Below are 11,560 nucleotides of genomic sequence, written 5' to 3' on the forward strand. Positions count from 1 at the left end.
CAAATTGACATGTCCATATCCATCCATATCTATATATACCCCCTTACCATACTTCTCCAATAACTTGTTTCAGGACTCATTTTAATTATAGCAGTCTCACGCTCCATTAGCAGTAACTAGCTACTTCCGCATAACTGCTCTCTCAACAATATTTTAAAATCAGGAGCGAGAGAAAAAGATCCCCAACTAAAGCAAAAAACAATTCCCTGGGCTTGCTCGTACTTGTGATTTATTTCCCTCGCACTAAATGATTTCTTTAGTAGGTGTTTGCAATTTAATCAAGCTGTTTGTTTTTAATATCTTGATCCAGTTGCAGTTAGTCCGCTAGGCGTAATGAAATAAAAGCAAGTCATAGTGGAAATTAAGGCCTTGCAGTTAGTCTACTTTTGGATGGTGGTAAACTTCTCTGCAAAAGGGAACAAAACTGCGAGAGTGACTTTTACAGGACTACGGACCATCTTTTTGGCCACATACAAAACATCTTTACAATGGAGAATGGTGCCGGTCAGGTCCATACAATGTGGCGTCGCACTATAGATCAAATTGTGAGAGAACTTGGCACTAGCAGTAAGAATCCCAGTATGTTCTTCAGAGATATCAAAGAATCTTCGTCCTCCTTTGCACCATTCCTACAAGCCCCTTGACAACACATATACCTTGTATTGCTCTGCTACAGAAACAGGTTTTGAATCAAAGAGAGCAGAGCTATGTTGTGTTAGGCGCGCCTACGGCACCCAGAACAGAATTCAAAACAAAATTTTTTTGTTATCTAGGCTCCCCTTGGGCGACTCGTGCGCTTAAGCGAGCGCCTAGCTCGACTTTCACAACATAGGAGCAGAGTACAGTGAAAAATAGAGTATGAAAAGAAGTCGATTACTACCGAATTCATCTATATTTATGATACTAAAAACTGGGCGACTAATTAAGCATGTTTCCAACATGGCGAAGAGGAATAGAATAATAAAAGAACGATATACCCATGGAGAAACGGAAAGATAGCCGTGAACAGAAAGTCACCTTTTTATGTAAAACAGATTATAGATGCTTGATTTTTGTTATCAGTTGAGCAACTACAAACACTTCATAGATATTAATGAGTACCTAGATAAAGCTTAAGAATAACTGTATTTACAGACTACTGGCATAAGGAAGTCCAACAAATGCATTTCCAGGAATTCGGTTCACAGAACAGCATAATCCAAACTTTAACTTTTTAGTTACTCATCAAGAACCAGAATAACATGTACCTAAACTTATTTTACCTATCAATCGTCGTCTTTGATCAGCATTTCACAAATGTGTTACAGTTTCAAGGACTACACTACTTTATATGAAGAGATAAAGGCTAACAATATCACCTTGAACACAAGAAGATCAACAACCCGACTCTGATATTTTATACTCGTCCCAAACTTTCTTGAGCTCCCACTTCATCTTCTCTCCCGGAGACTACCAGGATGAATATACTGCATTCACATATACCAAAAGATTACGGATGCAGGTAAACCAACGAGCACAGGGAAGCACATAACTTCCAAAGTAACCATAACCCACCCATTTAATATTACATTTACATTTTGAAGACATATGAAAGCAGGCAATTGTCTGCCGGAACATGATATCTCAACCATGTCAAGTAGGAATATATAGTAAACTTATTTACTTGGAGACATCGAGCCCTACTCGGCAATAACTTACCTCTTGTCTGAAGATTGCTAACTAGTATCTATTGATGTTTTACGTCTGCAGTAGACACTTGTGTGTTTATGTCGAAAAAGCTGTTATCAGTAGTTAATTGAATCTCTATTAGAAAGGCAGTTCATCTCCCTCATCAGGAAACTTCACGAGCTAAATCTAAACCGAAGTTACAGTTTCAAGGACTACACTACTTGATAAGTCTTTAATATAACTGCAAGAACAGAGGACTTGATGCAACCTTAAGTTCCCTTTGATAGGTACTGAACTATATCCCCAATTCTTTCATTCCATGAAAAGCCCAACCTACCTAGTATAAAATGATTTTTTAGGGACCATGGTTTTTTTGAGGGGACCATGGTTTTATTAGGCCATCTTCCCTATAGTGATAAGGGGTGTCCTAAAACGTTGAAATGACTAACCTACCCTTAACCTAATTTAATTTAAAACAAACCTAATAACCACCTATATATATATAACCACCACCACCCCCACCACCGCCGATTATCACCGCTCACCACCGCCGATTACCACCACCACCACCTCCGATTATCACCGCTCACCACCGCCGATTACCACCACCACCACCACCGCTCACCACCGCCGATTACCACCACCACCTCCGATTATCACCACCACCAACCACCGATTACCACCACCATCTCACGAGGCTGTTGGATATTGGCTTGATTTTTAGGAAACATCAGTGTGATTTCCTAAATCAGTTTTTACTGATTTTTGGAATGTGTTTAGACTTCTATCTAAACAAGGGTTTCCTATCTTAGCTAGTTTGGATTTCCTAAATTAGAGTAGAGCTTGGTTTCCTATTTGAAGTATTGTAAGCCTATAAATAAAGGCATAACCTTTAGGTTATAGGTATCTACATCATCTACATCAATATTGTCTAAACCCTTAGGTTGTAGACATCTCCTCACAAAGAAGAGAAGTAATCTCTCCATTAGCAAGATGTAGATCCTCTCATGGCTTTGGGGCTGGGAGAGTTGGGGGAGATTTGAAGGTGAGTTGAGAATGTGAAGAAGAAGAACGGGTGTTGAGTGTCATGTGCATTGTGTATTCTCTGATATATGAAGTAAGTAAATTGCTGCCCGTGGACGTAGGCCATTGCCGAACCACGTAAATCTCTGTGTCTTTTGTGTTTATTGTGCATTAGCTTCCGTTGTATGTGTAGTTTTTCGTTTCTGATGCCGGATCCTGGAATGCCTTGAGGAACAATATGAACCTCTCGGCACAACAAATTGGTATCAGAGCCTAGGTCTAGGTTCTTGAAATCTAGGGTTTGCTCGTTTGAATTGGGTCAGAAACGGTATGTGAAGATATTAAGAAGATGTCAAATTTGAAGAAGAACACAAAGACAAGGTGACGTTTTTTCACTGAAATTTGTGGTAGAAGAATCGTGATAGTTCTGAAAACTTGTGGTGAAGATTGGTGACAGTTTTAGAACTATGGTGCAAAGTTGTAACAGTTTCGTTAGAAAACGTGGGAGGATTTGTGGAAGAAGACATACTTGAAGATTGAAGTAAAAGCCTAGAAGAAGATGCATCAATAGGCATGTTGTAGAATCAAGTTATGTCGATTTGAAATCAAAGTTACTTTGGAATTCAGAAAATCATTGTATAGCCTCATGTGAAGAATCATGGAAACAAGATCGTTTGAATTGCATCAAGGTGAAGAGGTGGATTTTCTGATTTGACAAGCACCGTTTGAAGCATCAATTACTCATAAACGAATGTGTTTGAAGTATTTCACATTCGTTGATTGTTGATTGATACACTTTTGAAGTTGAAGCTCTACATGAAGGGAGGATTTGACGTTGGAATACTTCTTGAGGTATAAATCCTATGTATTTTGCATAGCTTCGGGTAAGTATTTTCATAACCTTATTAACTAGTTTGATAAAGGTGTTTAGTTGGTTTTTTGGTCTTTACCTTGTTTGTTTGAGACTTTTGTGGACTATTTGGGAATACATAGTCGGTTTTCCGTTTGAATGTGCTTGCTTTGCAAGCCAAGTTGCTAGGAAACAAGAGTATCATGTTTGAAGTACAAATTGAATGGTTTGTACGCTGGAAGAGGTAAAGATGCAAAAATTGAGTTTGTCAAAGATCCTTAGAATTGTTCAAAGTACCAAGGGGAACGATTGTGAATATTACCGGTTGTCATTAGTTCGATCATGTTGTCCTTGACATAGTCGAAGGAATTGAAGAATAAGTTAAACTCAAGTTTGCCTCAGTTGCATGGTGTAGCGAGGATTGCAGAAATCTATTAGTAGGTTTCATGTGAGAATTATCGACCATTTGAATATCTTAGTGTTGTGAGAGCACTAGCGGAGGGTTGTTAAATTCTGGTTGAAGAGTTTGATTTAACGAAGAATTGTTTGAAGCAGCTAGCTATGAGCATGATCGATTGAAGACGCGGTAATTGGATTTCCTATATGGAGATATTGTGTATGGTGGAGTTGTAGTGTCTTTGGCATATGCACCTTGAGCATATGATTGAAGAAGGGTTTGTTTGAATGTGTTGAGTTTGAAGCTTACTTGTAGAGTTAACTTATGAGCATTGAATTTTTGCAAGCTTTTGTTGTTTACACAACAATGTAGGAGCAGAATTTTTTGTACCGTTGAACACCGCAAATATGGTACATTTTGAATCATCCACTCGGATGTTTGTAGGCACCTCTTTGATTTACTGTTTTTGAAAGAGGAGCTAGGTGGTTTCTTACCTTTGTTGTTTTGATGATATTTGACGGAGAGTGAAGGTGTTTACCTTTTGAAGTCATCAAGTTGAAGAAGTGCAAGACCGTGGTGGAAAAACAAGTTGGTCATGTGGATACATTACGTTTTTTGAGGCGAAAACTTGGTTGCAAGGAACAAGGTATCATTGTGGCACTTCACAATTATAAGGTACAATACTACATGTGAAGAATATAGTTCAGCGAAGAACTATTTGAAGAATGTTGTATGTGAATTGAATTGCTTTTTGTCATAAGAAAAAGCATTGGAAAATAGGAAAGAAGTTTCAAGTTCAAACGTGGATGTTGGAACATGAAGATCTGATGTTGATAAAGAATATATGGAAGTTCTCGAGTGTTTGAATGTTTATGTATCATGTACATCCTCTAGGGAATGGTTTCTGACTTTTAGGAGTTGGAGTTTGAAGTTGAAGATATTAAGCATTCGTTTGAAGTACTTAGGTGCAACTCGAGAAGTTTGAAGTTGTTCGGTGTATACCGAAGTTTGAATAAGAATCTAAAATCCATTTAACTCCGTGGGGTTTAAAGTTGTTTAAACGGTGGAATATTGAAGAAGTTTTCCAATGCGGTTGCAGTGATGAAAGGATTGAAGAATGGAAATCTGTATTACTGAATATGGAAATAGAAGCGTTAGATAGTGCGCAATCTAATACATTTGAAGACTAAATCATGCAGTTGAGGCATGAATTTTAAGAACGCAGAATCATGCAGTTTAGGATTTTGCGAACATTGTGTGAAGGTGGAGAAAGAATCAAGCTTGGAATTGAAGTAGAAAATTCTAGGTTTTTGATGATATGAAAATATCATGAATATCACCACATATAAAATATTGGAATGTGTTCACACAGATGTTTGGGAACTTACAAATACTGCATCTTTGTAAGGTATGAATTATTTCATCTTTTGAAGAGAACTTCGTCGGTATGGGGGGTACACCATACAATTGGATGTGATGAAATATTGAACTCCGCATGTAAAAACGAAGTGTTGGAATTTGAAGAAGTAGGATGGAGGAAGAGCTCAAATTTGACAAGTGAAGTGGTGAGTTGAAGTCAAAGACTATATCCTACAAGTTGAAGCAAATATGCAAAGAATTGAATCTTGCAAGTTTGAACAATATGTGCATGTGAGAATCTATGAAGTTGAAGACGCGTCAGGAATTCATAGATAACTGGAATTGTTGAAAAATCAGCAAAGTTATGAAAGAATTGGTGATGTTTAAGATTGGCCATCTTGAACTAGATCAATGACTTATGTTTGCAGCATCTTTAGGTGCATTAGTATGTTGGTGTCTTTAGACACAGTTGCAGCCCTGTTATGGGATTGAATTTGTGAAGCACATGTTGAAGCACATTGCATCCTCAAAAGGAATTTGAAACACCATTTGGTGTGTTGGTGACGGTTGACACATTTGAACCTTAGACAAGGATTTTGGAAATTGTACCAGTGCAACGTCTTCGGATGAATGAAAAATTGAAGCCCATTTGTGGGAGTGCAACATCTTTAGAATGGTTGAAGTATGAAGGCATCATTAGATGATTGGAGAATTGAAACCATTAGATGATTGGAGAATTGAAACCCTATGAGGGATTGAAACATCTTCGGATGGGTGGCACCTACGGGTGAGTGAAGTATTGAAGTCCTTTTATGGAAGTGAAACATCTTCGGATGGTTGGCACCTATAGGTGAGTGAAGTATTGAAGTCCTTTAGTGGAATTGAAGCATCTACGGATGATTGGCACCTCCGGATGATTGAAGGCAGTAGAATATGAAGGCGTGGAAGGTGAATGTCGAGATTTCATGCCAAGGTGGAGAAATCAGAGAATAGTGAAGTTGAAGTTGTCCTTGAAATCTTGCCAAGGTGGAGAATTGTTGGATATTGGCTTGATTTTTAGGAAACATCAGTGTGATTTCCTAAATCAGTTTTTACTGATTTTTGGAATGTGTTTAGACTTCTATCTAAACAAGGGTTTCCTATCTTACCTAGTTTGGATTTCCTAAATTAGAGTAAAGCTTGGTTTCCTATTTGAAGTATTGTAAGCCTATAAATAAAGGCATAACCTTTATGTTATAGGTATCTACATCATCTACATCAATATTGTCTAAACCCTTAGGTTGTAGACATCTTCTCACAAAGAAGAGAAGTAATCTCTCCATTAGCAAGATGTAGATCCTCTCATGGCTTTGGGGCTGGGAGAGTTGGGGGAGATTTGAAGGTGAGTTGAGAATGTGAAGAAGAAGAACGGGTGTTGAGTGTCATGTGCATTGTGTATTCTCTGATATATGAAGTAAGTGAATTGCTGCCCGTGGACGTAGGCCATTGCCGAACCACGTAAATCTCTGTGTCTTTTGTATTTATTGTGCATTAGCTTCCGTTGTATGTGTAGTTTTTCGTTTCTGATGCCGGATCCTGGAATGCCTTGAGGAACAATATGAACCTCTCGGCACAACAGGGGCAACCGAACTACAACTTCAGATGAGTTCGGTTACTTGTTCTTCATATAAAGTAACCGAACTACATCTTCAGATGAGTTCGGTTACTTGTTCTTCATATAAAGTAACCGAACTGTTCAAAATCCAGTTCAAATCCGGATCGTTTTGAAGATTAACAAATATTCTATGAGAGGATGGAGATGAAGAATCAGATGAGTTTTCATCATTTGAATACTCAAACTTAGTGAATTGGAAAAAAATAATTATTTTTCATGTTTTTCTCCTTCATCTTCTCTAACTCTACTATCTCAATAATTCTACTCAACTAATAATAAACCCATCTTTTAATTTAATCTCACTAATTGTTTTTAACTAAATCATTCACTAATCATAACCTAAAATTAATTAAAAGGGCAGATTAGGTATTAAATAAATAACTACATATGGGGTGACCTAGAATTACTTCTAATGCCTTTACCCAAAATAAAACCATGGTCCCCAAAAATCGTTCCTAGTATCCGATAGGTACTGAACTGTGCCAAATTCTTTCATTCGGTGAAAGGCCCAACCTACCTAAAATTCTCACGACCTACAAATAAGAGTTCAACTGTAGATTCCTGAAAGCAGTTTCTACCCAAGATATTCTAAGTTATGTATGAACTGTTGAAAACATCTAACAGATTTCTAGTAGAGTTGGCAATGAATTTTCGTACTCCCACAAAACCATGTAAACACAAAATCTTATTTGTAAATTCAGCATACTCAACAAGAGATACATCATAAATGGAAAACTATTATTTGCCTTTTCAACAAAAAGCTGCTTTGCAGATCCAGTATATTGATTCAGGTATCCGCCGAACATAGAATGAGGGGTGCATTTTTCACCATTATAATCTTAACAATAGAATGAAGGGTGCATTTCAGTCCTCACAAGAAGTTCCATTTAGAATTTAGAAAAAAAAGAGTTGTGTGAAGTATTATGGATCACACATAAACTAGAACCCAACTTAGCTTTCCAAGACAACAATCTAAGCAAAAAGAAGAAAGAAAAAGGCAAAAAAAATAAAAAAGAAGGAAAGAAATAAGAAAAGTAGACTACTAACTAATAAAAAAATTAAAAAACATACGTATCTCTCTCGCGCTAATAAAATACAAACCTTCATTGTTCACCACCAGTTTCACTAACATTGTTGTCTCTTACGCTGGATTCCAGAACAATAAAACACTCAAAAATCAACTGGAAATAATAGTATCACTTTTCTTAGAGCAAGGGACTCAAACCTCTAACCTCAAGTATGCGACTGTGGCCACCAGCCAACTGGGATATCCTTAGTTGGTTTACGTATAAACTTAATTGCTTACCATGAATTTCACTTTTGCAGTTCAGGATCCCTAAATATTAAGTCATGAGGTTATCAAAGTGATGACAATTTTTTTTATTTTTTGATACAGATGAAGCTAAACTTGACTCCCTGTCCCTGGGCCAGCCTGACTGCCCACCAACCCCAACTATCTACTTTACCACTTTAACCAACCTCCAATCCTCTCCATATCATGGGTAGGGGAATGAACCCCACACCTCTGTTAGGGAGATGATAAAACATACATCCTATTAGCTCTAATAGGATGTATTTTTGCATTACCCCGTTCATTAGTGATCATCCCCCACTTTTAGTAATTAAAGTGATGAGAGACTGACACCGGTAAAATGATGTTATGTAACTGACAATAGTTAAGGGTAATGTTAGAAGTTAGAATATAAGTGGAAGGGTAATTTTGGTTGTAAGATTGTTTAAGGAGTTTAAGGAAGCTATTCGATGTAATCTTAGCCATTGGATCTGGTGAGGAATATATAAGGAGAGGTATGTCGTACAAGGTGCCCCCACCTTAGGACCAAAAGGCGAGAGTTTTGGCGCCTAGGCGCCTCGAAGGATCTTTGCTACGACCTAATTAACCAACCTAAACCCTAAATATAGCACTTAGGCCTTTTTTTTCTTATTTATCTTAGGCTCACTTTTATGACCGAGCTAAAAGCCCCACTTGTTTGTCTATTGAGTAATACCACCTAAAGTAGGTACTGTAGATGAAAAATAATGTATGACTGGTGCCTTCACGAGGTGTGGCTCACTGGCTCCATAGTATACCCCAACACCTTGTACAACATAGAGTGGTGAAAGGCCTGGTGAGAGATGTCCCCAGACCGGTATTGAAGGCATTAATGCAGTCTTAACTAGTTAACCTAATCGTGCTTCTTCACCAAACTCCTACTTCTGAATGCTCAAGTGAAGAAAACACTAGCGAAGATGACGACAATGATACTAATGAGATTGTGTGATGCTAAGTAGCCCAACCTAAAATCACAGTTTTTATGCCAAGGAAAACAAATTTATGAGTTGCGATCGCACCTTGCAATGTGGGAGAATATTAGAAGCATTGGTCTAGGAGGGACTCTCATGTCTCTAAGAACACTGCAACAGATTAAGACATAAAAAAGGTTGTCATCATATTCACAAAATTTAAGAACATGCACAAATCATACGAACTACCTCAATAAGAGTTGCCTATGTGTAAGCAAAGATATGGTAATGTATGTTAACCAGCCTTTCTTAAAGTTCTTCTCGTTCTCTGAAGGCCATGGTTCGGCAACATGCATCTTGTTCTGGTATACTCCCTTGGCGGCTGACAGGTTTTCTGACCTAGCTGCACAGACACAAAACAAGGTGGAATATAAACTGCTTAATGGAAAAGAGAAATGTTTGGTTCCAACCACACTACTACGATATGCTCTTCAAAGAAAGACAGAAAAAGGAAGATCAACACCGAAACATACACATCGTAGACACTTAAGTTTCACATAACCGTAGTCAGTTTATTACATGCTAAAGAAGAATTTGCATGGCATAATTAGCTGCGGCAGAGTTTCGTTCTTCGTCAAAGATATACATTTCCTCCTAGAGATGCTATTAAAGGGATGGTGGTACAAAAACTAGTGTACTAACAAGTAATGTCAGATAGTTAGCAGAACGGAAGATGGTATCATAAATCTGGATGTAATCAGAGCACTATACAGAAACATTCAGAAGGGATTAAGTAGAATGATATTCAGCAACTGGGATTACTCTATAATCCAGGTCAAGTTCATATGAAAGCACAACCTCGTCCAACGAAATCAAGCTAAGAGCTTTACAGAGTGATAGATGATCTCAGGAAAAGATTATTTAGTCTTCACTTCTGTGTGTTAGTCTTAGTGGGCAGTCAACCTGTACTGGTCTAGGCCTCAGAAGATTTTTTTAATAACAATACAACAAAAGCACGAAGGAAATCTAACTTTTACCAGGGCATAAGTCACATGCACTCCTTATCTTATCTTTCTATCCCAGTTTCAAATAACAAAAATTTCTGCTCAACAGGGTTCATTTTTTTCAGTCAAAGTAACCAAAACATATGTTGAACGATCAGCAACTGGAAACTAGTGCCACCAACCTACAAGGAGGTGGTAAACAGATTATATTTGGCTAATCTATTGGCTATTATCATTAGCATCATAGATCTCATGATTATAAAACTAAAATGAGAGCACGAATTAGCTCAAACTCAAATCACTCAAACAACCCTCCACTTACATCTTCACAAAAATGATATACGATAAGTCTTGTTAAGGTACAGTCAATAATTTGGAAAGCTAAGACAGAAACCATTAAGAGTCCAGACCAATAACTATTTTGTATACATAGTATAACCCTAATACTTCAGTTACTTGAGCTTGAATATGGCACTCATTGACACCTCCAACTACAACCTCATCAAAATTTAAGCAAGCAAACAACGAAATCCATATTCGTAATGATAATCAATCTTTCAATAAGAAACAAATGAAAAATCAAAAGTCCACGATATCTCACCTTTTCATATGCAAGAATACGCCAAAGAACGAAATAAACAGAATACTCGCTTTGAGTTCCTTCAGATATACAGTATCATATACTCCAAGTTTCTGTTAGTATAAAAAAATCACATAACACTAATCAATCAAAAATATCTAGGGCATAAAAAATAAAATGACTCGCAACAAAACAAAATGTACTTCGAAACTTGATGTTTGAATGATTAATGAGAGTCATCCACAATTAAACACTTCTTTCCACGAATCTATCCAACGATGAGAAACGAAAATTTAATAAATCACCCTTACTGGGTTTTGCTTATAAAAGATAAAAATGAGAAACGAACATGCAGTCAATCTTGCATTCAATTTGGGGAAGAAGAAAAAGTTGAAGTGTTATACTCCCTCCGTTCTTTTTTAATAGGCCAGTTTTGTTTTTAGCGAAATTTAAGGAAATTAAGAAAACTAATCATTGAAAGTGGTCCTCATGACACTTGTCAATAAAAGAAGTGAAGTGAAATGGTCCTCATGATACTTGTTAGCAAAAGAAGTAAAGTGAAGTGGTCCACATGACACTTGTCATCAAAAGAAGTTAAGAGAAAAGTGGTCCCAAAAAATTAAAATAACATTTGACTTTCCCAATTAGGAAACTGGCCTATTTTTTTGAAACTTTTATTTATAAAAACTGGCCTATTAAAAAAGAACGGAGGGAGTAGTAAACTTATGTTTTTCAGAATCGTTAGAAGATCTTTCTCAGATTGTTATCTAGAATCAGTAAAAAA

General features: G+C 37.1%; 1 long non-coding RNA gene across 1 annotated transcript; it reads right to left on the bottom strand.

The window, feature by feature from the left end:
* Positions 1 to 334: 334 nt before the first annotated feature.
* Positions 335 to 11,111, bottom strand: LOC113286781. Its single transcript, XR_003329520.1, has 6 exons — positions 10,980 to 11,111; positions 10,798 to 10,889; positions 9,442 to 9,595; positions 9,301 to 9,363; positions 1,359 to 1,466; positions 335 to 667 (listed from the first exon to the last, which is right to left on the bottom strand). It is a non-coding gene; the product is annotated as an uncharacterized LOC113286781 (long non-coding RNA).
* Between the last annotated feature and the right edge of the window lie 449 nt (positions 11,112 to 11,560).

The sequence above is a fragment of the Papaver somniferum genome, chromosome 1, assembly GCF_003573695.1.
Source record: "Papaver somniferum cultivar HN1 chromosome 1, ASM357369v1, whole genome shotgun sequence".
NCBI lineage: Eukaryota > Viridiplantae > Streptophyta > Magnoliopsida > Ranunculales > Papaveraceae > Papaver > Papaver somniferum.